Source organism: Xenopus laevis, chromosome 2L, assembly GCF_017654675.1.
Source record: "Xenopus laevis strain J_2021 chromosome 2L, Xenopus_laevis_v10.1, whole genome shotgun sequence".
Lineage (NCBI taxonomy): Eukaryota > Metazoa > Chordata > Amphibia > Anura > Pipidae > Xenopus > Xenopus laevis.
The window spans coordinates 65,002,382-65,029,715 of NC_054373.1; the positions used below are offsets into that span (position 1 = coordinate 65,002,382).

At 38.4% G+C, this 27,334-nt stretch overlaps 1 pseudogene; it reads left to right on the plus strand.

Annotated features, from left to right (window-relative positions):
• Positions 1-1,595: 1,595 nt before the first annotated feature.
• On the plus strand, positions 1,596-21,277 carry LOC108707490 (annotated as a pseudogene).
• Positions 21,278-27,334: the final 6,057 nt, after the last annotated feature.

Consider the following 27,334-nt stretch of genomic DNA (forward strand, 5'->3'; position numbering starts at 1 on the left):
GAGAAAAAAGATCATTCCTTACGTCCTTGTATTGATTACAGACACTTGAATCAAATTACAGTGAAAAACCGTTATCCATTACCCCTTATACCTGAGCTGTTTCAGAACCTTCGTGGGGCCAAGATTTTTTCAAAATTAGATTTACGGGGAGCATACAACCTGGTAAGGATTCGACAAGGAGATGAGTGGAAGACAGCTTTCCGTACACGTTTTGGACATTATGAATATCTCGTTATGCCATTTGGCTTATGTAATGCTCCCGCTACTTTTCAGCATTTTGTTAATGACATTTTCAGAGATTTTTTGGATCAATTTTTGATTGTCTATCTGGATGATATTCTAATTTTTTCTTCCTCAGAACAGGATCATGAGATACAGCTAAGAACGGTTTTCAACCGTTTGCGGACTCATCGGTTGTATGCTAAATTGGAGAAATGTGAATTCTGCAAGTCTTCAGTGGATTTCTTGGGGTTCGTAATATCATCCGATGGAGTCTGCATGGATAAGAAGAAGGTGTCCACTATTCTTGACTGGCCTGTTCCTTCTTCCCGAAAAGCAGTGAAAAGTTTTGTTGGATTTGCTAATTTCTATAGGAAATTTATTAAAGATTTTTCGAAGATTATTGCTCCTATTACAGATTTAACCAGTTCCACTAGACGTTTTCAGTGGTCTACGCAAGCACAGGAGGCTTTCGATCAGCTGAAACTTCTTTTTACGTCTGCTGCTATTTTGAAACATCCTAATCCTGTGTTGCCGTATATTTTAGAAGTTGATGCTTCTGAAACTGCTATTGGAGCCATTTTATCTCAAAGAACCGGCAATAATAACGCCCTTCATCCTGTGGCTTTCTTCTCAAAGAAACTTTCAATTTCGGAGAAGAATTATGATGTTTCTGACAGGGAACTCTTGGCCATTAAATCAGCTTTTGAAGAATGTTTTTTTGGAAGGAGCTTTACATCCAATCATTATCTTCTCTGACCATAAGAATTTAGAATATTTGCGGACCGCTAAACGACTTAAGCCAAGACAAGCCAGATGGGCATTATTTTCATATTACTTACAGGCCTGGCTCTAAGAACAAGAAAGCAGATGTTCTTTCACGATTGCACGCTCAGGAAGAGAATCCTTTGCCGCCGGATACAATATTACGTCCTCAAAATTTTTTTCTTTTGCAGACTGAACTTAAAAAGATCAAGGAAGCGTCCTCTTCTTTATCTCCACACAGGGATTTGCAAGTTTGTGATGGATTATATTTTCTGAAAGATAAAGTCTTTATTCCAGAAGCTCTTCGATTGGAGACCCTTAAGTTACTCCATGATCACCCGTTGGCAGGTCACATGGGATATGTCAAAACTCTGGATCTTGCTCAGAGATTTTTTTTCTGGCCCAATATGGCTAAAGACTGTAAGGATTACATAGCCTCCTGTGAAATGTGTGCTCGTTTTAAGGATTCACGTGTGAAGCCTCTAGGTCTACTACGTCCCTTGCCAGTTCCTACTCGGCTGTGGGGTTCCATTTCTGTTGACTTCATCGTGGAGCTTCCTTCCTCACAAGGTTACAATACGATTTTTGTAATTGTGGATCGACTCTCCAAGATGGCACATTTTATCCCTCTTTCCGGAGTGCCTTCTGCAGCCTCTACGGCGGAGGTATTTATTAGAGAGATTGTCAGGCTCCATGGAGTTCCGGATGAGATTGTGTCGGATCGGGGAGTGCAGTTCACTTCTAAATTTTGGAGAGCACTATGCAAGGCTTTAAAGATTAAGTTGGCCTTTTCCACAGCATTTCATCCACAGTCCAATGGACAGACAGAGAGGACTAATCAGACATTGGAACAATATCTTCGTTGTTTTTCGTCTTTTCTTCAGGACAATTGGAGTGAACTTTTACCATTGGCGGAGTTCTCCTATAATAATGCTCTTCATTTCTCTACCAAGCAAACTCCTTTCTTTGCTAATTATGGTTTTCACCCTCACGTTCTTCCTAACCTTCCGAAGGGAATAGAAGTGCCAGCAGTACAGGAGAGACTTTCTTTTCTTCTTGAGAATACTCAGAGAATCCAACAAACGATGTCTCAAGCACAGAATAATTTTAAAGTCTTCGCTGATCGCAAGAGGAGGAAGGATCCAGAGTTCCAAGTTGGAGACCTGGTGTGGTTGTCTACTCGGCATATCAAACTTCCGTGTCCTTCCAAGAAGTTGGGTCAACACTTTTTGGGTCCTTTTTCCATTATTCAGCGTGTGAACGAGGTAACGTTTAAACTTAAATTGCCGGCTACTTACAGAATTCACCCTGTTTTTCATGCAGCTTTACTAAAACCAGTGGTGAAGAACATCTTTTCAGGAAGAGATCACAATCCTCCAGCTCCTGTGTCTATTGAAGGGGTGGATGAATTTGAAGTAGAGACTGTTTTGGATTCTAGATTCTGGCGAGGTCGACTTCAATATTTGATCCAGTGGAAAGGCTTTCCTCCCGAAGAGAATTCATGGGAACCCATGAGTAATGTACATGCTCCTCAACTTATTGAATTGTTTCATAAGTCTCACCCTGAAAGGCCAGATCCTACATGCACCCGGAGGTTGCATATTGAGGGGGGGCAATGTCAGGGCTCAGCAGAACCGCTCCGGGTTGAGCTGACGTCACTTCCGAATCAGCCGATGTCTCTGCGCCAGCGCCTGTTGTTGGCGCGGGCGCGTGTTTTAACACCTGCACGCGTTTTGGCGTGCACGTACGTACTGGCGCTCGCGCGTTCTGGCGCAGGCACGTGTCATGACGCAGGCGAACGTCATGACGCAGGCGCACGTCATGACGCAGGCGCACGTCATGACGCAAACATGCGTCCTGAGGTTAAAAGGACGCTCAGGCCTAGGCTCAATGCGAGGTGATCGTCTCTACTGACACTAAGCGTTTTGACTTTGATGATTCTTCTGATTACGACCACGGCTTGTTCCTGACTACTCTTCTGATTACCCCTGGATCTTGTGACTGATACTTCTGATTTCGACCTCGGCTTCTCCTGACTACTCTACTCGTTTATTCCCTAACCGGCTCCAGCTTCCTGATTGTCTCTAGTGTATGACCCGGCTTGTTCCTGACTTCTTCTCTTCGTTTGCAGATAAGTGCAGAGTCCTTATTCACAAACTGTTATTTTCTGTGGGCTCTATCGGCACTGCTGCTATTCCTGATCTGGGACCGTCCTGTACCAACCCTCAGGGCGCAGCTCAGTGGGAAGCGTGGGGGAGGCTTATACCTTCAGACTCGCCCTGATACCTGACAATGGCAATCGGACTAGTCCCTGGATCAACTTGTACTATGAGCTATTATCCATAAGCCTGTATTCCCCAGCATTTTGGGTTTTGGACGAAATCTTTCATGAAGGATTTGGCCAAATCCTGAATTCAAACTCTTATTTGTTGTTATTTGTCTCATTCAAATTATAAGTACTTAAAAGGCATACAGTAAAACCAAGGTTTTGTGGGTTTCAGGGTACCAAAATAATCCCAAAATGGAGGGGATGTAAAATTGAGCTTTAACTGTAGAAGTGGGGTGGGGGACCAATAAAATGCAAAGAAACGTAAAATGTTTTAGGACATTTGCAAGCGACGAACAAATGTTTTTAAAGAAAATGGGCCAACATGTGTAAAAAGGGAAACTGGCTTCCTGCTGGCTTCAGATGTGAATGAAGAAGAGCCAAGCTCTGAAAACCATGCCATGTGCCAAACTGCTCTTGGACAACCAAAACCTTACTGGTTTCAGTATACCAGACTCATTTTGCAGTTTCTGAGCTGGTAACTCTGTCTACTGCATTCAAGATCCTTTTATTAAAGCACCAGCAAACCCTCCTCACTGGTTAAGAGATTTTATATTTGTCTCCCCTTCTTCAGGGCCTGGGGTGACACAATGCTAAAATGAATTTTACCTAGCGCATGAAAGGGAAGGGGAGCTACAGAAAAAGAGGGTTCTGATTTCACCCCTGTAAGAAGCCCAAACTATTTATCATGAAGTGCAAAAACGATAGTTAAATTAACTTTTAATGCTGTAAATTATAGTAATGTTCATAGACAATTTACAATTGGTATTTATTTGTATTTGAATTATTACTTTAGTTTGGAAATACATCAGAATGAAAACATGCTCAAACATTGTTATACTGTGCACCACAGGCAAAAAGCAGTTTAAATAAAAGCTAATCATAACATACACTGTATCCATATTTGTGATAAGCAAAGGAAGAATCACAATATAAATGAAAGGCCAGCAAAAAAAAAATAAGTTGAAATGTAGAGTCTATACCATGCTGATTTTTAGATAAACAATAATATTCTGATTTTTTTTTAAGCTAAAAGAAGAGATCCAGAGTGCAAAATCTAAGGTTTCCTTAGTTTATCAACTAATTAACTTATTTGGCTCAAACAAACATCTTCTTGAAGAGAAAGGATTGGATCTATTTATCTTAACTGGAGGGTCCATACTGGCTCAATGTCCTTTACCTTTCTTCACCTCAGAAGGCAAGGCCTGGCACTCAGCAGATCTCTTTGCCAGTAAAATCGACACCCTGAACCCTTTACCAGGCTCTGTTTGGGAAAGATAATAGAAAATATAAATCAGTGACATCATTGCAAGCAGAGAAAATAAGAAGAAAGGGTGGACAGAACCAGAATAAGAAATTAATTTATCTATAAGGATATTTGAAGCAGAACTTAATTTACACTGCAGTAAATGAAAGGGAAAGCTACGGCCTGTAGTTTGGCAACTAATAGGGTTTTAGAAGATAGATTATGTGGCTCTACAGATCTACTTAAAGAACAAGGATTTGATCTATTTGCCTTCATTGGATGGTCCATACTGGTTTAATGTCCTTTACCTTTCTTCACTTCAGAAGGCAAGACAATAAAATAGGAAGAAAACTATGGAAAAGCACCTTAAAGGAGAAGGAAACTCCAAGACAGTTTATTGCCAACAGATTAGCCACAATAGTGCAAGATAGAATGCTATATTTATTCTGCAGAATGCTTTACCATTCCTGAGTAAACAGCTCTAGACACTGTCTCTGTTCATTTAGGATAGAAGTTGCCATATAAGCTTGGTGTGACATCACTTCCTGACTGAGTCTCTCCCTGCTCAATTACAGCTCTGAGCTCAGATTACAGCAGGGATGGAAGGAGGGGAGGGGGAGAGGAGCAAACTGAGCATGCTCAAGCCCTGCCCTGGAGGTTTATGCTGAAAACAGGAAGTCTGATATAGAAGCCCCTGTGTAAGGAAAGAAATGCTGTGTTTCTTTTGACAGAGGACTCAGAGCAGCATTGCATTACTTTGAGGGTTTACTGGTGTATCCATATAGACCTTTCTGATAAAGCTTACTTAATTTTAGCCTTTCCTTCTTCTTTAAGAAATTATTTTTACTAGAAAGTAATTTTAAGAACTCCAAACATATTGCAGTGAAAGAGAAAGTTTTAGAAGGCAGTTTAAGAATGCTTAAAGTTTTAAAGTTAGGTACCCTTGCTGTACAAATATCTAGCTGAGGAACAAGAATTATAAGGTCTCTTTACCGTTAACCGAGAGTCCTATTATTTTTACCTCCAAATGAAAAGTTTGGAACACAGCAGATCTCTTTGCCAGTGAAACCAATACTCTGTAGCTCTCTTTGTCAAGTTCTGTTTGGGATAATAAGGAAAACAATATAAATAACTGATTTTCCCTAGAAAGACATTTTGAGAAGAGCACTATGTTGCACTGTGGACATTTTGAGCATAATTAAATTCCAGTTAGTGGTGCAATAATCCCCCGAGAAATCATCTCCCAGAGGTGACAGTTCTGCCGTCAGCCTGGGCTCATGCTCTTTGACCTCAGTATTACAGTTAAATGAGAACTCATTTTCTTTTTCTAATTTTGCAAAAATAAGAAATAAGGATGGGGCGGGTTTAAAAAAAAAAAAAAAAAGGCCCCTTACCCCTCAGCTCCTTCACCAGATTTCCTATGAAAATCCATGGCGGAGGTTGGGGCGGGTTTAAAAAACAAACAAAAAAAAGGAACCCCATGCCGACATAAGCAGAGGTCCTCGGGGGCCTATATATAAATATGTCCCTGCCCCTTTGGTGGGTAGCTCACTGGGATGCTCACAGGGGCTTGCGCTCTGGAGTTCACAGGAAGCTGACATTCTCTGCAGTAGCACCTATGATCTCCTGGACATCTAGCAGCTTTGCAGAGACACAGGATGGGGTCGCTCCAGTGGCATACTGTTGCAGGGCTGCTCTGCCATAGAGGGATTTCTGGGCTGCATGGAGATGCCACACTCCTGCCCCAGACCCACATACCCCTGAGCCCTGCCATGGGGCATGTCGTATGTTAGTTATGTCACAGGGTCTCTCTGTGCAGTTGCAGCTCAACTCCTGGCTGAGTTCAGCAGATTTCGCTCTGTTCATCAGGACAGTCTTTTCTCTCCAGCTGGGATCACTTATCATAGCCTTTTGTGGTCCATAGAGCATAAAACCAAGACTTTTGCTGGGTACTACTTTTTTCCCAGATGTATCCTGGGCTCCCAGCCCAGGCACTTCTCCTGTCTCCCAGTGAATTGGATTGCTTCCCTACCTTTAAAGGGGTGGTTCCCCAACCAGCCATTGTGCCTTAGCTTCCTCTGCTTATGACCTGCTTGTGATCATCTGGCACTGTTAAAAAGGTGGTTCACCTTCATAATAACATTTAAATATGGCTTCCATGTGCTGGAAGAAGCATTTTTTTAATATCCAAATTAACAAAAATATCCACCTTGCAAGGGTTTAAAGGTGATTTAACACTAGTAGCAGCAGATATGATGGTTCCCTGCTAGATGTGGATTAGCAGTGACTGGTTAAATGCTACCAGCAGCTAATGGATCTGATCTTGGTACAGAGAATGTCTGTCTTTGACTGGACAAACTGATGTAAATGGCAGATTTAGCACTTTCAGCAGGTGAGGGGATGGCGCCACTGGTGACACTTTGTATGATTTTTCCCTCCAAAATTAATATGTTCTCCCAGACAAAGTTTATTTCTTACAGTAGACATTTTGTCCAGGCTGCTGGGTTATAGGATTCTTACCTAAAGAAATTTGTAGGTTGGTTATTATTTTTCTGACAACCCTAAAAATATATATTGTATAAATTATTTCTTAAATGAATCAATTTTACTTCACTATATAATGAATGCAATAATTTAACTCACCCCATAATATCTTCATGAACTTTTGGGCCCTAGTGGAATCTTGGAAGTGCATCTTTATGATCCCAATCAACCTGACTTAGAGTTATGGAGAGCAGCTATACATTGCATGGCCAATCTGTGCCTTGGGTAAGTACCTTCCCTAACTAATTTTTTTATTTAAAGGGTTGTTCACCTTTCAAACACTTTTTTCAGTTGTTTTAAGATTGTTCTCCAAAAACAAAAGCTTTTTTTCAATTAGTTTCCACGTCTCTATTGTAATTCTGGTGCAGATTCTGAACCGTTACAATTTTGCAACATTTACTTGATACAATTCACAGTAGCATCTTTGGAATATTACCAACTATTGTTTCAATTCTAACTGATGCCTGTTATGAAACCCAGAGATTCTGCTCAGCAGGAACAAAGATTAGAAATGTATCAACTAAATGTATCAATTTAGAACAGTTTACATGGTCTCCCCCTCCCATAGCTGCTTTATTAGAAAAACGACCACACATAGAAAATACAAAGTAATTGTAAAAAGTTGTCAATTCTGGTATCACAATTGAATAGTAATCCTGCAGCATGAAAGTTTACTTCTAATATTAATTTCAAACGGCGCCACATGATAAAGTGTATGCTGTTTGGTCTTTATAAATATCAGAATAACTTGTTGCTGCTGGGGCACATAAATCTGTAAATAAACCAAATTTACAACTGGGTTTAGAACCCAGACAATTTCTTTTATTAAATGATGGTTTCTACCTAGCCAGATCTGTTGGGTAATTTTTTTTTAGTATGCAAGTAGCCTTTATTTGCATTATTTCAAATGTGAATTGTAACATTTACAGAATAATTATTGCATTAAAATGTTTTCTTTCAGCTGCTTCAAAATGCTTTAAAACTAATACAGTCACTCTTAAATGGTAGCAAGATGAAATTGTTGGAGACAGGTCAGCTTGGCCCACTACTTGCTGTACTAAAGGTAACTTGCTTTTGTTTAGTCTGTCATTTGCTTTAAATTATAGTAAGATTCTAGTGTACAAGTTTACCAAATGAGCGGATCTGGGCCTAAATTGGCCACCCACATGCTGGGCTAAATTGGACTGCTGGGACCAACAATTACATTGTACAGTGGGGTGGAGGCCTGTCTGACAAAGATTTCTTAAACAGACTGATGTGGTTTTTGTCCAATGGGATTTTTCAATTCTGCATATTTGATACCTGGTTAATTTTTGTCCAGTCATTGGTTGAGTAGGCTCATTGATGGATGCTATAGACAGGCAAATAAGCTGCTGACTTGATCTGGAGGAACTGATTCAGCATTTTATTGGGCCCGTGTATGGACACCGTTACTCAAGAGTCCACATGTAGTAGTCCATTATCAGTTTAAATGTGGTAAAATGAATACTTGGTTTCTGCCATCTTTTTTTTTTTTTTTTATAGTATTTTATTTTGCATTAACAGACAGTAGGAAAAGAAAGAGGAAAGAGAGAGAAAGGAAAGGTGTAACTTATACCTTGAAGTTTACATCATGGTGAGCAGAAACATTATAAAATAGTAGGTAGGACCTTCCAAGCATCTTAACTTGCAAGAGTTGAGATTGACATTATAGTGCTAATACCAAACATAATGAACAGTAGGTGAATTGCGGTAATTCTTAACTGGTTAATTAAACAGTTAAATTGGTTAATTAGAGGCCTCAATTACATGAATATCCAGCCAGGGGGTCCAAATCTTTTCAAATTTTGATGGGCAGCCCCTACCTTCGTAGGTTAATCTGATTGCAGGTAAGTGTGAGTTGACCAGGTTAACCCATTGGGCTGTTGCGGGTGTCGTATTCCCCATCCAGTGCATGACTATCAGTTTTTTAGCTTAAGCTCCCCATAGACGCGACGATTCTTCTTGCCGAACGACCGATTTTAGGGAAGCCCGACCAATCCTTTGAAATTATTGTGCGGTTAGTGGGATTTGAACAATCGTACATCTTACGATTTTTCAGCCGACATCTGTCAGGAAATTGATCGGCCAGGTCAAAAAATCTTTGTGCAATCTATCTATGTTTGCAGGGCCAAGCAGGCAGCTCCTCTTTGTTTTCCTGGCAAATTGGTCTTTTTAGTTGATGGTAAATTCGTACAATCGTATGATCGTTCTGAGAAGATCGTGGTCTCACGATCAGGATCTTATCTTTTAAAAATCTCAACATCTATGGCCAGCTTTAGAATAGCAAAACCTGAGCTAAGGATCTTGTTTTGTTCATGGGGAATCTATCTTCTATTATCCCCAAAAAATTATCTCTGGAGTGCATAAGTTCGGAAAGTCTAGGTTGTCTTCCAAATGTTGAGTTATATTCCTCCCATAGCTTTGTATTGGGGGACATTCCCAAGCCAGATGAAGAAAGGAGACATTAGGTGTTTGGCATCTTGGGCATTTGGCTGCTGGACAGCCCCCCATCTTTTGAAGTTTCAGAGGAGTGATGGATGTTTGGTGAATGAATTTAAATTTGACCATTTTGTCCCAGATAGAAATTAGGTCACTATAAGCTGTATCTGTGACTTTATCTGTGACTTCCTCCCAATTGTCATCTGCTAGTGTTGGGAGAGTATGTTGCCATTTGGCCTTTGGGTTTCTGCCATCTTTAGTAAGATATTGCTTTGGGATTGTTCATTATATCATTGGATTGTTGTCTGTTTTTTTTTTCAAATCATAAAGGCGCATTATCTTGTGCTTTCATTAAAGAAATATTAGTTTCACTGGCTTCCAGGGCTCAGTATAGAAATGCCCACATTACTTTATCCTACTCCACTTGCTCAGTATTATGGAAGATCACCTACTAAACCTGAGCAACCAGAGGCAGCTGTGAATCAGCCTACATGGGTAAGTTACATGGTTTTTATACAGTTGTGACTGTAGAACTATTGTTTTCAGAACGAAAACACACCATTTAAAAGTACATTCATTAAAATTTCTTTAAAAACTGTACTTTTAAGTAACTTTGAGTAATTCAAACTTCAGCATTGATCCCACAAAAAATTGCTTTAAATTGTATAAATATTTTTTGTTAAAATATCGGTATCTAATCTGTTCTTTCTGTGAATACATTTAACATTTCACAAAAGTGGGGGAAAAAGAAGTTGCTCAGTTAATCTGTCTGTCTCTTCTAGTGTGCTGAACTTTGAAAGATGGTAACAATTTTTGTTTCAGTCACTAAGGCATAGATTATTCTGGGTGTTTTGTAACGCCTTACCCTGCGTGTAATATAGAGAATTTTCCTAATACATTCCTCACATATTTTTTTTCCTATTGATAATGCTATTGATACATTTTCTTAAATTATTAGAATTGCATTTATGAGATCTGAAACCACTCACACCTTCAGTTAGGCTGTAATCTGAAGTATCATTGTAAATCCAGAGTAGGGCTGCCACCTGGCCGGTATTTTACTGGCCTGGCCGGTAAAAATTATGGTTGATCTTAATATTATTAATAGGAAAAAAGATAAATATACAGGAAGGCCAGTATTTTTTCCAGAAAAGGTGGCAACCCTAATCCAGAGTAGTAGATGTGCTATATGTTTCTGCTTTAGGTGCCTTGAGTTTAACTTGTAAACTCTTTCACAGCATAGTTTCACTGTCAGTAGCATTAATCACACCTTCCTGGAAAAATCTATGTGTATGCTCTGTCTATATAAAGGCAGAGCGTAAAAGATGTATTTTCATTGTTATTGCTACTGTTTATTGCTCATCTTCTATTCAAGCCCTCTCTTATTCATATTCCAGTCTCTTATTCAAATCAATGTATGTTTGCAATGTTAATTTGGATAACTCCACAAATTATAATAATAAAAAAGAAAACCCATAGCAAATTGTCTAAAAGTTAACTCAATTGGCGAACATCCCCTTTAAGGCAAAATTATAAAAAGCATGCAAAGAAAGATGTTATGATAGGTAAGTTTATTTCTAATCAGGCCTGGATTTGTGGAAAGGCCACCAAGGCCCGGGCCTAGGGTGGCAGGATTCTAGGGGGAGACATGCTGCCCAACCTTACCCACATTGGTTCAAAAGCACTGTTGATGTGCAGGAGATACAATAGTTTTTTAAACATTCTGTGCGCTAATCCCCATTTCTCCAAATATGTGCGCGCATAAAGGGGAGGGGATGGGGGCAACGAATGACAGCAGGCCTAGGGGTGCCCGCTATGTAAATCCGCCCCTGTTTCTAATGTCAGTATCTCTTTTAGTTGCTTAGTTAACTCTGAAAGGAAAATAGAATGGAACACGTGTACATCTATAACAGGTTAATCCAAGGTGTGCAATGTAAACAATCTTTTCATCTGCTTTATATGCAATGTTGATAAAGGATGTTTCGCTCATAATTCACACAGAGCAAAAAGTAAAGGAAAGTAGGGAAGCAAAAGAAAGCACACCAGGGAGAAGAATCAAAAGAAGAATTAAATAAAGACATTGGAGCAGAAATAAATAAAGACTTTGAAAAAATGAAATGTGTACTGGTGAGGCACAGTATAGTCTCTACTTAGGCCCTCAGAAATCTCCTTTAAACCCTCACCAAGGACAAGCAGGAAAGGATCCTATCGCACCACAAGTTCAGAGATACAAAAAGATGAACAACAGTGAGGTGGAGTGTTAATGGTCTTCTATGCCGATAGAAATAAAGTATTATGTCTACATTGGAAATATTATATCTACATTGCCCCCCTCCCTGCCTCCCCCTGCTAAGTGTTACCCCAGAATTGTGTCCCCTGTAGAAATACTGACCGCACATTTAGAGTCAGCGCAGTGGAGCTCACGGGCCCCACCTTATGGCACTTTGGTAATCTTCGGTCGTCTTCCTTGCCTTCTGCAATTTCCGGCACTTACGCACATGCACAGTTTTTGGGAACCGGAAGGTTGCTCCAACTGCAAGGCGATCACTTTACGAAGCACTAAAGCGCCGAAGATGTCGCCCGAGAGCTCCGCTGCGCTGACTCTGCATGTGCAGTCAGTGATCCTAAAGGGGGCACAATTCTGGGGTAACACTGAGCAGGGGGAGGCAGAAAGGAGGGGCAGCAGAAGGGGGTCAGTGGGGACTTTTGAGCGTGGGGGGTTTAGTTCTCCTTTAAAGTGGCATTCATCCTATTTCATGTATTTTCAACTTTGTCTTTCTGTTCTGCATCTCTCTTTAAATTGAAATGCTGGCTGCTTGGGGTATTGTTGACCCTCTGCTGTGTACACTGATGCCATAACTTGCTTGTGTATGCAAGTGAACATTTTTGAGGAAGCATTGCAGCAAGGTATTTTCCATGTGCAGGAAAATATAAAGTGAGTTGTACGGGCTCATTTATGAACACAAGTATGTTTGCTTGTGATTCACAGGAAAATATGTGAAATGAGCAATATTTAACAGTATGCATATGCAAATTTGGTTTGATTCTTGATTTGAGGGACGAAATCAAAATCTTTTTATATTCTGCTGTCATGGAGGGTATAATCACTGATGATACTTATAACTTATTATTTCGTGAGGAAGCCAAGATCCCTAACATTTATTTTCTACCGAAAATACACAAGTCCCTGTCAAAACCTCCTGGGCGCCCCATAGTGAGTAATGTGGGCTCTTTACTACAGCCATTAGCTATCTATGTTGATATTGCTTTACAGGAAATTACCCCCACTTTAAAATATTGTGTACAAGATACAGGGGAATTTTTACTAAGATTGGGAGAAATTGCTTTACCTACGGAGGATTTCCTCCTGTGCTCGATTGATGTCTGTGACCTATTTACGTCTATCCCACATGATGAGGGTATAGAATGTGTTCGTTCATACCCCGGTAATACAAAAACACCAACACACCAGATCACTTTTTTATGCACATTATTGGAGATAGCACTTACGAAAAACTTTTTTTCCTTCAACACAGATTTCTTTTTACAAACACAAGGCTGCAACATGGGAGCTAATATGTCACCGGTTTATGCAAATATCTTTATGGATTTTTTTGAGAATACATTCATTTTCTCTAACCCTGAATACTCAGCACATATCATTACTTATATGCGCTATGTAGATAGCACGTTTTTCCTTTGGAAAGGTGGTAAAGAAAAACTTTTGGATTTCCTTAATTATCTTAATAGGGTGCATAGCACTATCAAGTTTACTTTAGAATACCACTCCTCCAATATACATTTTCTTGATGTAGATATTCATCAATCTGACTGACACAGGTTTCAGTACATCAGTCTTTATACAGCCCACAGATCGTAATAATCTTTTAAGCTCTACATCCTTTCATGCCCCAGGTCTGTTCAGTGGTTTACCAAAAAGCCAACTAATGAGAGTTAGGAGAATCACTTCTGATGCTCAAGAATCTGAAAAAATGGTTAATAAGTTTGCAGTAAAGGGTTACGATAAAAACATACTCTTAAAAACCCGTGAGGAGGTGGGAAAGATTCCACGGGCCAATCTACTTACAAAAAAGAATGTCACAACCAAACAGAAACGGATCCCTTTTGTTTCAACTTATGATACAAATGCTAAGTACATAAGAAAAACAATTCTTAAACATTGGAAGGTTTTAAAATCTTATACTAAGCCTGGAAATCTTTTTACTTTGCCACCGATTTTTTCATACAAAAGGGGAAGGAACGTTGGAGATCTGGTTAAAAAGAGAATGGGGTCCGTTGTGAATACTAATAAAAAAAGTAGTAGCAGGGTTGGCACTTTCCCTTGCCTCAACTGCGGCCATTGTACGGGCATTATCAAAGGTGATTATGTGCAGGCCCGGATTTGCGGCAAGGCCGCATAGGCCCGGGCCTAGGGCAGCAAAGAAATAGGGGCGGCATGCCGCCCAGCCGCCATTCAAATGCACCAGCTGCGCCTAGGGGCGCCCAAAAGTGGAATCCGGCGCTGATTATGTGGTTCATACACAAAAAAGCACAAAGCATTTTACAAAGGGCTTCCATACTTGTGATTCTAAGGGCGTAATTTATTACCTGTAGACCTGTTAAAATGCGCTTAAATGAACATAAAGCGGCCATTCGAAACTACAAACCACCCCTAAAAGAAACAAACAAAGAAACTGACAAGAAAAAGAATAAACAAGAAACCTTTTTGTACAAACATTTTTTTGATAAAGGCCATAGAACTTCCCAGTTAAAGTGGCAGGTATTGGAAAATGACCGCTGATTATAATTTAAAATTAAAATTAACCCAGCGGGAAAGTTACTGGATCTGATTGTTACAAACACAGACCCCAAGAGGGTTAAATGAGGAATTCAGTCTGACTAAATTGGAAAACAGTTTCCAATTTCCATGTGTCTAATTTGTTTCCTTATTCTTTACAGATTCTCCTAATTTGTTTCGAATAGAACCTAGTAACAGGGGAAGGTATGGCTAAATTTATTTCCTTTTCCAAATAAGGCCTGTGACAGTTTGATGTACTTGCTGAACTATAAATCACTGTTTTGTAATTTGACCATATTTGGTAAATTTATTTCTTGCAGCATTCAATTTTCGTATTTTATGCCTGGACTTTATAAAAACGAACTTTTTGCATTTTCTTGGACTCATGTTCTAACGATGTTACTAATTGTATATTTACATAATTGGAGGGGTGGTTACCTGCAATTAACGAATTTAAGGAAGGTGGTGGGTGGTTTTGATCACCTGACAAAGGGGTACACCCCCGAAACGTTGTATTGTTGGATTGACATTATACACGGGAGCAATCCCTTGAGCATGTAACGTGTGCTGGAGTTACTTTTTGTTGATTCTTGAATAGGCCATTTATTATAATATACATGATATTTTGGTTAAGTATTCATTCTGAAGGTATAGTTTTCATTTCAGTTTGTTTTCTGTCATATAAGGTCTTTCCAAGCCAAAGTTCGACAAGCTTCCTTATCATGCTTTCTGTCTACAATAAAGTCCATTGAGAAAAAGGTTCTCTATGGTTATTCGTCTGACTTTGTTCCAGATATTTATGGCATAGGAAGTCCACAGTCTGTGTATTTGATGATGATTGCACTTAAAGGCAGTTCTCCAAAGGTATCTTTTTCCCTTTTAAGCTTGGAAATGCTATTGTTTTTTTTAAATATTTTTGAAAATATAGTTGATACCTAGTATGAAATGATTTTATTATCTGATGTCTCTTTAGTTTTGCTGATCTTTCTAATGTTGCACAGTGCATTTTCTCTGCAGATGACACAAGTGTATGTCATTTTTGTCAGAATAGATAGGATGGTAACCCACCTTGTGGACGGCTTTCCACAAGCAAAGAAAACACTGTATATAATATTAGCCAAAGGTTTGAATCACATGTTTCTGAAAATGTGATTGGACACCTTTACTTTTATACCATTGCTTCAAAGTTGCAGCAAATCACAATTCTAATGCATTTAGGCCCATTGCTCCACTGTAGCATAAAAACGTGATATACTTTTAACTGCTGCATTGCATTGTGCAAGCAGAAATGTGTATGGTTGCAGTTATCCAGACTGTACTTGAGTATAAAACTTAACTATGACTCTCAGGGTTGTTCAAAAATATGAAATTTGATATGGACTGAACATGTTGTTCTGCAAAATGTATCTGATTACTGTCTCTGAACTGTAAAAAGAGAACATACTTAAATTATACATCCCATGGGCAGATTTACTAAAGGGCGAAGTGACTAACGGTATCGAAGATTCCCCAGCGTAACATAATTTCGTTACTTTGCGATTTACTAACGGTCGCTGGTGTAATTTAGTGAATGAGATAGTCTGTCAAAGTTGCACTCTGGTGAATTTTACTGAACATTACCTCTTGCGCCAGACTTACCATCGCCACCTCAGACCAGGCAAAGTGCAATAGAGTAGATAGGACTTTCTCAAAAAATAGTTGAAAATTTTTGGTCCCAAAAAACGCTGGCGACTTTTAATTTTTCAGGGTGATAGGCTGCAAAAGATCGGAAATTTTTTCTGGGGTACCCGGCTTCCCCCCTACATTTCCTAACATATGGCACATAAACATAGGGCTCATGTGTAGGGCAGTATAACAACTCTATTTTATTTTATTAACGTTTCCCGGGCTTGTGTAGTGTAATGTATTGGCTGCAACATATACGTCCATTCAACTTTAACTTCCCGCTGAACGCTACTTCGCCATCGTTCGGCGCCCTGGACGCAAATTCGGATTTTAGTGAATTAGCGTTGTCCTGGTGAATCTACGACTGGCGAAGTGTTGCGATGTGAGAGAAGCTGTCGTTGTTGAATTTTCGGAAGTTAGTGAATTTGCCCCCATGTGTGCAGGATTTTATTTTTGGTTGCCTTCTTACCAGGTGCTGATTTGTTTTTCAAACCCATTTTGATACAGTGACCAACAGAGCTGCTGCAGAGGACACAACAAATCACTAAGCGATAATGATTTAAATGTCTTAAAGGAACTGTATGTTTCAAATGTAATTTACAAAAGAATAACATGCATGAATCATTGTAATTGCCTTTTTCTCTTCCTTTGAAAAACTCCTTCCCATTAATACATCAATTAATTAAATATCTCAGATTATATATATATGTTAAAAAACAAAATACACTTTTATGAATAATGGTTATTATTTTTTTCTGTTTTGTTTTAGACATGTGCATGTGCTCTGCAAGTTCTCTCTGCCATTTTAGATGGGTCTAAACAGTTTCTTTCTGTTGCTGATGATGCAAGTGACCTCAAGAGGGCATTCACTCCTCTTTCTGTTACTCTCGAGTCAAGCATCAGGGAGCTGCACAGATGTCTACTTTTAGCAATAGTGACTGAATCTTCTGCCCAAACTCTGACACAAATTATTAAGGTATGTAATGTACCAAATGCAAAACAAATACAGGTAAAGGATCTATATAATGGAATGCTTGGAACCTGGGATTTTCTGAAAAAGGGATCTTTCCACAATTTGGATCGCTGTACCTTAAAATAAAATAATTGTTAAAATAATTGCTAAAAATAATTGTTTTGCCATAAATATTCATGGGTTCATGCAGCTTAGTCAGGATTAAGTACAAGGTACTGATTATTATTGCAGACAATAAGGAAACCATTTAAAAAAATGTAATTGCTTAAAGTGCTTAATTTGCTTAAATTAAAAAAATGCTTTAAAAGTGGACTCTAAGGTAGATAGCCTTCTTGTAATTCAGAACATTCTGGATAAAAGATTTTTGGATAAGAGATCCCATACCTGTACTTGCAGTTAATACAACATGATGATTCTGCCATGTGTGGCATTAACCTTAGCAGTGGTTTAGCAGTTAGCCTAATAGACGGTTTCATACTTAATATATCATTGTTAATTGCTTGATAAAGGGGCTGTTCACCTTTCAAACACTTTTTTCTCAGTTCATTAGTTTTGAGATTGTTCCCCAGAAATATACTTTTTTCAATTACTTTACATTATTTATTTATACTGTTTTTCCAAAATCTAAGTTTAAAGTTGAATGTTCCTGTCTCTGGTGTTTCAGTCTGGCAGCTCATTAATTCAAGTGCAAACTCTAAACTGTTACAATTTTGCAACATTTAGGGTCAGGCCACACTGGGCGTTTTGGGGAGATTTGGTCACCTGGCGACTAATCGCCTCGTTTTTGCGGCGACCAATCTCCCCAAACGCTTTCCCTCACTCTGCGCCGGCTAAAATGAAAAAACGCCGGCGCTAATCGTTTTCCGAAGTCGCCCGAAGTTTCTTTAGTTGATACATTTAGCAGCATCTTTGGAATATTAGCAACTATTGTATCAATTCTAACAGCTGCCTGTGATGATACTCAGGGATTCTGCTCAGCAAGGACATAGATAAGAAATGTATCAACTAATTGTATCAATTTAGAACAGTTTAAAGGGTTGGTGACCCTCCTCATCCCAGAGATGCTTTAGAAGGTGAAAAATAACATTTATACTTCAATATTAGAAAAACAGTGACACATAGAAAATAGAAAGTAATTGGAAAAAGTTGTTATTTCTGGTGAACTGTCTGAAAACAACTAGTTGTTTGAAGGTGAACAACCCCTTTAATGCCATTTAAATAGTCTTTACTCTACTGCAGTACATTTAACTACACAGACATCCAGCATTTTCATCTTAAAATGTATTTTCCTTTCTTTTAATAACAGTGCCTTGCAAACCTAGTATCAAATGCACTTTATCACAGATTGAAACATGGACTCGAGTTTGAAACCAAATTAAACCAAATAACCGCAAAAAAGATTTGCGCTTTATCATAATTTTTATGTATTGGAGTGGTTCATAAGTGTATGTTTGCAAGCAGCAGAAAGTTTCTTGACAGCAGCTATTTCTCTTTTAGCAGTCATTAGTATATCTGGGTTGAGACAGATTATGTTGCTATGCATTTCACTTTGGAAGAACCATCATTGATAGGCATCATTAATATCATATCATTAATATCTAGCAACTTAATATTTTTTTTTAACTTTACAGTGTTACTAAAACAATACACTAATAACAGTTAAAGACTACACTATTGAGGGGTGAGGGGAACTGCCTGGGCAACCTCTTTTATATGTAAACTTATGTATATGTGTCTCTATCCATTTTCTTTTTTACTGAGGGCCTTTTTTATAGTATAGTATTGTTTTCTTTATGAAAAAGAACATTATTTTTACAAGAACATTGGACGTTGTGTTTCTAGCTGTTAGTTCTCTCAGTATATACAAGAGAAGCTGTTTAATATCAGAGGTTGGTGGTAACTTGAGTTTTTCATTCATGTATTTTGTTACCGTGTGCCAGTTCTTTTAAATGTTAGGATTCCACCAGATGCACAGCCAGCAGTTAGGGTTGCCACCTGGCCGGTATTTTACCAGCCTGGTCGGTAAAAATGATGGCTGATCCCAATGTTATTAATAGGGAAAAAAGATAAATATACAGGAGGGGAGGGGGATACAGAGTTTACCTTCTAGAGTGTTTTAAACCAGGGGTAAAGATAGGGTTCCTAATGGTACCCAAAAATGCATGTTTGATTTGCGAGTAGCAACATATTTAAGTTGGGTCCATTATAACTTGACTGGTAAAAGGAAAGTTCCTTCCACTTATAGTTCCTCTGTAAAGGTAAGGCTGGAAAATAAAATTTGGTAGATTTTTGAACTGCGGCAGAAATAGGTTACGCCAAAGAGCTTGTTTGGGACTTAAAGGAACAGTAACATCAAAAAATAGGTGTTTTAAAGTATTACAAATATAATGCAGTGTTGCCCTGCAGTGGTAAAACTTGTGTTTGCTTCAGAAACACTACTGTTGTTTACTGTACATAAATAATCTGCCGTGTGGCTTCTTTAGATGAAGCAGTGTTTAACACATGGGCTGTTTTATGCAATAAATGTTTATAGAGACATGCAATGCCCAGGGGTATAGCTTCCCTTTAACAGATTTTTTAATAGATTTTTGAGGAAATTTTTAGGCTTTTTAACTTTCCATCTCTTCCAAAGCCCAGCCCTACCCTTGAGGTTACTAATTCTGGCTCAGCAGATATATGACTTATTATGGTATTTGAAATCTACAGTATACAAGTTTTGTATGGCATTACTTGCACGCTATATTACTTACATATAGGTACACAGATGTGGCTTGGTATATTAAAGATTGTGGCCACAGGAGGGCATTGTTTTATTATGTTTTATGAAGTCGTGTAGTGAGAGCCTTTAGCAGAATGACCATGACCTATGCTTTAATTTATATTATGAAACCTATGGAATAATTTAAGTAAATATAAGTGCCATTTATAAAGCGGGTATATTCTTTTCACCAACTTAATAAATATTTAATTGTTAGAGACCCATACAGACATTATTGGTTTAGGGTTTTCATGCGTTTGCACCTTAGTACTGCAAAAGTGGTATGCCAATATCTCATTCTTTTTTTTAAGAATTAATAAGTGGATTTGATGGTTCTTAAATGTATGTAAATATCCTTTTTCTTTTTATATACAGATGTCAACGTCCGGGTCTCTAGCCTTACATTATTAGGTTCCATTGTATCTGCCCAGGCACCATTACCTGAAGTACAACTCCTTTTACAACAACCATTATACTCACTATCACAAAATAGTGGATCTGATACTCCAAGTGACCTTGAGTAATCGAAAAGAATTGCTGTTGGAATGGGGGAAGAAAAATGGCTTCCATTCTGAGCACTCCCAGGCGGAGTCTTGCTGGTTTAATTGCTGATTAATTGCAGCTATTAATCAGAATTAATCTGAAGAAGACTCTTAATCAGATAGCGAAGCCAGGTCCACTTCAGCAGTCATGTTTGAACCATCTCCAGTATGATTGGAAGCATTGTAGGTACTGTGACTTGATGAAATTACATTGTCCATTTCAGTTATTCAGTGCTTTAAAATGGCATGACAAGTTTAACTATATTCCAAAAAATTTTTGGACTTGACCAGGCTGAATTTGATGTCTAAACATCATCTAACTTTAAAGCACTGAACAACTGAAGGGGACAATGAGGTTTGATCATGTCAGAAATAGAGGTGGACGATTTATTTTCCAGTGGATCAGTTTTTGACCTTTTGTGAAAGATTGTTTTTCACTGAATCCAAAAATGAAAGATTCCCAGGAATAAACACATTCAAAAGAATACACACCTTTTTTTCTGTTTTGCAGGTTTTAGAATGCCTTGTTAAAGGCTATTTCAATATGGCACAAAGCTACCTAATAGAGCTTGGTGAGGTGTCCTGCATGTGTATGCAAGAGACAGATGCTTCAATCCAGCTTCATTGTGCTAAGGTTAGACTAGTCTATTGTCTATTGTTTGTTCCAGACAATAATAATAACATTCTTTATTAAGATATGTATTCTGTTTTCCAGTACTGGGCCTTTAAAACTCTTAATTTTCTTAAATTGCAGCTTTTATAAGAGCTTGGTACAGCGATAGTTCAGCAACAGAAACCAGATTCTTTAGTTCCCATAAATCTGAGGATTCCAATTAAACAGGTATGTATTCTGCATTTTGATTATTGATTTCTACCTATTGGGAACAGAAGCCTTGCGTAACAGTACTTATGTCCTTTATAATCCTACAGGATAGCACAGTGAAAACCCGGGATTTCCCCTGCTCCTTTCAAGCTCCTTAAACATATACTAAAAAATCTGGCCCCACTTGGACAGATAATCCAAACATTAGTCTATGAATGCCCCGCTTTTATAATTATTTATTTTAAAAGTATGACTATTTCATTTTATTTACTTGCTAACTATGATTAAACCAGTGGCAGAACTACCGGGGGAGCAGGGGGTGCGAGCGGGCCAGGGCCCGCACCCCCTCAGGGCCCCCCGACTGCGCGTCCCGCACCAGGGCCAGCCCCCCTCTAGTTACGTTACTGATTATATCTCAATTACATCTATCTATCTATCTATCTATCTATCTATCTATCTATCTATATATCTATCTATCTATCTACATATATATATATCTATATATATATATATATATATATATATATATATATATATATATATATATATATATACTATAGGCCAGTTAGTCTGACGTCAGTGGTAGGAAAGCTTTTCGAAGGGTTAATAAAGGATAAGATACTGGACTTCATAGCAAATCATAATACTATGAGTTTGTGCCAGCATGGTTTTATGCGTAATAGATCTTGCCAGACTAACTTAATTTCTTTTTATGAGAATGTAAGTAGAGACCTCGATTCTGGGATGGCAGTGGATGTGATTTACTTAGACTTTGCTAAAGCATTTGATAAAGTGCCACACAAAAGGTTACTGGTTAAATTAAGGAATGTTGGCCTGGAACATAGTATTTGTACCTGGATAGAGAACTGGCTAAAAGATAGACTACAAAGAGTGGTGGTAAATGGAACATTTTCTAATTGGACCAGTGTTGTTAGTGGAGTACCGCAGGGCTCTGTACTAGGTCCCTTGCTTTTCAACTTGTTTATTAATGACCTGGAGGTGGGCATTGAAAGTACTGTTTCTATTTTTGCAGATGATACTAAATTATGCAGAACTATAGGTTCCATGCAGGATGCTGCCATTTTGCAGAGTGATTTGTCTAAACTGGAAAACTGGGCAGCAAACTGGAAAATGAGGTTCAATGTTGATAAATGCAAGGTTATGCACTTTGGCAAAAATAATATAAATGCAAGTTATACACTAAATGGCAGTGTGTTGGGAGTTTCCTTAAATGAGAAGGATCTAGGGGTCTTTGTAGATAACACGTTGTCTAATTCTGGGCAGTGTCATTCTGTGGCTACTAAAGCAAATAAAGTTCTGTCTTGCATAAAAAAGGGCATTAACTCAAGGGATGAAAACATAATTATGCCTCTTTATAGGTCCCTGGTAAGGCCTCATCTGGAGTATGCAGTGCAGTTTTGGACTCCAGTCCTTAAGAGGGATATAAATGAGCTGGAGAGAGTGCAGAGACGTGCAACTAAATTGGTTAGAGGGACGGAAGACTTCAATTATGAGGGTAGACTGTCAAGGTTGGGGTTGTTTTCTCTGGAAAAAAGGCGCTTGCGAGGGGACATGATTACACTTTACAAGTACATTAGAGGACATTATAGACAAATAGCAGGGGAGCTTTTTACCCATAAAGTGGATCACCGTACCAGAGGCCACTCCTTTAGACTAGAAGAAAAGAACTTTCATTTGAAGCAACGTAGGGGGTTCTTCACAGTCAGGACAGTGAGGTTGTGGAATGCACTGCCAGGTGATGTTGTGATGGCTGTTCAGTTAAAGCCTTTAAGAATGGCTTGGATGATTTTTTGGACAGACATAATATCAAAGGCTATTGTGATACTAAGCTCTATAGTTAGTATTGGTATGGGTATATAGAATAATTTAATTAAAAGTAGGGAGGGGTGTGTGTATGGATGCTGGGTTTTCATTTGGAGGGGTTGAACTTGATGGACTTTGTCTTTTTTCAACCCAATATAACTAACTATGTATGGAGTGACTGGATTTGTAACATAATAGCCAGAACACTACTTATACATATTAAAGGAAAACTATACCCCCAAGCAATATAGGTCTCTATAAAAAAGATATTGCATAAAGCAGCTCATATGTAAACCCCTGCTTCATGTAAATAAACCATTTTCATAATAATATACTTTTTTAGTAGTATGTGCCATTGGGTAATTATAAATAAAAAATTGCCATTTTAAAAAATAAGGGCCGCCCCCTAGGATTGTACGATTCACTGTGCACACAAACATACCAACAAACCATACTTGTTAGGTCACATGAGCCAATTAACAGACTGAGTTCTGTCTTTTGCTTCAACACTTCTTCTTGTTACAGTTGGAGTTGCAGTATTTCTGGTCAGGTGATCTCTGAGGCAGCACACAGACCAACACAAAATTGCGGTTCAAGGCAAGAGATGTACAAGGGCAATATTTACTTAAATATATATACCAGTTTGATTAGATTCTTTTAATATGCCACTTAATATGATATAAACTGTTATATATCTATTCCTTAGATATTCATTTTGGGGGCATAGTTTTCCTTTAAAGTATAGTGGACCTTGATAAAGATAGATACCTCTCTTCCTGGGTCCTTTTTAAAAAGAAACTTTACCAAGAAATATATTTGTATAATTGAAACATTATACACAGCAGTCTTTCCCTGTTCACCTTTGTTTCCATTTACACATTTCCCATTGGGTCATATGATGCCAACAGCATACTAAAGCAAAAACAAATTTCTGTCTCTTTTTGGCTGCCTAAACTTAATGACTGATATGTGGCAATGTGGACTCAAAGAGGAGGATAAATTACGCAGATGAGCTAATTATATGAGATGATCACTGAGCAGGGAGAATTTTTAGTGCAGGTTCAGAGTCTAAACTCTGTAGGGGTTCATTATAAAACTGCTGATCAGCACTTAGAAAAAAATGTGCCTGAGCAGTCACCCATAGCCTCTATTTTTTTTTTTTATTCCCATTTCAACACCTCTTGTACAATAGATCATTTATGAGTTTAAAATAAACATGCATTTTAGCTAAGCTCCTGCAAAATATAAAAGCTTTTTTTTAAAAATTGTATTTATTGCTTGTATAATTTTACAGTTTATACAGTATATGCTGGTTGAGAAGCATAAAACTGAGAAAGCCCCCTTGCATTGCCAGCATTTCTGCAGTGTAAGATCAGTTTGGCACGTTGTTAAAGGGCATTTAAAGGCAAAAAAATAACATCCCATTTTTACTTTCCTTAATGAAAAAGAAACCTATCTCCAATATACTTTAATTAAAAAATGTGTACAGTTTTTATAAGAAACCTGACTGTATGCAGTGGGATTCTCCCTTCATTTACTGCTGTGGATAGGAATTGTCAGATGGTCCCTAAATGCTCTGCAGCAGTGGTCCCCAACCAGTAGCTCGCGAGCAACATGTTGCTCTCCAACCCCTTGGATGTTGCTCCCAGTGGCCTCAAAGCAGGAGCTTATTTTTGAATTCCAGGCTTGGAGGCAAGTTTTGGTTGTATAAAAACCAGGTGTACTGCCAAACAGACTCTCCTGTAGGCTGCCAGTCCATATAGGGGCTACCAAACAGCCAATCAAAGGCTTTATTTGACATCCCCGTGGACTTTCTCATGCTTGTGTTGCTCTCCAACTCTTTTTACATTTAAATGTGGCTCACGAGTAAAAAAGGTTGGGGACCCCTGCTCTGCAGGGAAACAAGATCAACAGGGGGAGCCCCCATCATACTTCCCAGCAGTGCAGAACTCAAGCAGCTTTGTTTGTTTCCCTGTAGAACAGTCTTTGTATTGGATTTAATTTTGGCTTTACATCCCCTTTACTGTTTCCAACTCCATCTGCAGGAAAAAAGATCATGGAACCAGATTTAAACAGATATACTGGGATTCTATTTGGAGGATTATTTTGCTGCGGCCACTAGTTCTGCAGAGTTGGAGAAAGTTTGCATTAAACAAAACAAAAACTATAAAATCCACATTAGATGACATGACAACACAAGACCGAGTGCAGTCTGCATATTCTGATTATTAATCAGTCAAGATTTATGGGCCTTACTGTATGCCTAACCTAGGACTGTGGGGTTTTTTGATATGAAAAAGCTTTTTACTTTTTATAACATGTTTATTCATTTCCATAAAAAAGCCAGTCACAGAGACAATTCATTAGAAATATGGTTTATAAATTATAAGACAGAGTTATAACAGTACAAATAGGGAAGCAAATATAAACTAGGAAAAATTGAATATAACAAAAGATTGAATAGAAATTTGTACAGGTATTGGACCTGTTATCCAGAATGCTCGGGACCTGGGGTTTTATGGATAATGGATCTTTCCGTTTAGATCTTTATACCATAGGTCTACTAGAAAATCATGTAAACATTAAATAAACCCAATGGGTTGCTTCTGCTTACAATAAGGAATAATTAAATCTTCGTTTGGATCAAGTACAAGGCACTGTTTTATTATTACAGAGAAAAAGGAAATCAATTTAAAAAATCTGGATTATTTGATTATAATGGAGTCTATGGGAGCTAGCCTTTCTGTAATTCAGAGCTTTCTGGATGATGGGTTTCCAGATAGCGGATCCCATACCTATACAAAGGAATATCTACAAATTCCAGAGCATGTATGAAAAAACTGAGTGGAAAATGGTAGTTTTAATAAGACAGCATGGTAAATGGCATTGCTATATATCAGAGCATTCAGAATAACTAGTTTCCAGATAATAGATCCCATACCTGTTATGCCCCCCCCAACCAGTGTATTAGGATAATTCCGTTTTTCAGTGAATTTGTTACAAAGAGGAAATAGAAGCTAACAAAGTTACAAATGTGTTCTTTTATAATTGATTTTGACAGTGCACAAAGAGTTTGCACCGTCATGAAAAAGTTTATGTGTCCACTGAAAAAAAACAAAAATAAAAATGATTTTCCGTGCTTTTACAGGCATGGAATATGTTATTTGAAATAAGTTTTCTAAAAAATGGTTGTTTCCATAACATGGAGCTATTTGTTCTTTTAGCTGCAAAAAAAAGGTGGACAGTATTTTACAATAACAAATCTGTCCAGAGCCGGATTATTGCTAAATGGGATCCCCCACCTAAAACTATAGTGTAAAAAGTAGCGTGCTGCCCACTTCTTCCTACCCAAACACTCTCCCTCCATTTCCCTCCACCTCAGACTCGACTGGCAGAGCTGGGAGTTGCAGGCAGCATAGCGTTTATTTTAACAGTGTCAGGGACAAGATATGATACTAGGTGGGTCCTATGCTAATGCCAAGGGTGCCTTATGGGTAATCTGTCCCTGAATATGAGATCCAGCAGTCCACTGAGAAGCCCTCTATATAAACAGATCCATCCCTTTCCTAAGATGGGCCTTTGTTAGCTTTGAGATAAGGAACAGCTCATTATACAAAGGGTTTGCGGACTGCTGATTTGTTTTGATTGGGCTCCTATGTACATGGAGTAGAATGTATGAGAGGATTTTTTTTCTTTTGCTAGATTTTTTTTCCTGATTTTTCACTAGATATTAAGCCCTGATGGTTATATGGAAATTCCGTCCAGGTTTTTCAAATAAAAAGCCATGGACCAGATATAACAATAGCTCCAGTTTAATCTGTATGAATGGTATTATTTGAAGTCTGTCAAGGTACCGGCCATTATTAATTGGCTTTATATGGCCAAAGAAACACATCTTGGACAGCAGTGGACGGGATATGCCTGAATAATGGCAGAATATAGTGGAACATTTAAACAGGCCATTATGCCATAATTTGCCCTAAGGAATAGACTCATGGGAGAAAAGTGTTATTCTACCCACTCCAGTCTCCAGCACTCATTATAAAGCAAGAGTGAGTCAGAGAAGGTTAATTAATAAAGTCAGTTGATAATTTTCAGGCCCTGAGCATGAGCATCCATGATCCACAGTGGAAGGAACATCTCACCAAGGCTAAACGGGAGTAATAAATACAACTCAATGTGTATTATTTTTTTGTCCTCGTTGGACTAAGAGATCCTAACCCCGTCCGTACATTTTTTTTTCTGGATTTTTTTCTTTTTGGTCTTTTACTTACCAGTGCTTTTTCACCACACTCCATCTACCTTTTCTTTTGCTGATATTTGATGGCCCTGCTGTTAGTTTTGTGATTTTAGAATGTCTCTTTCAGAGATGTATTTACTTACCATGCAGC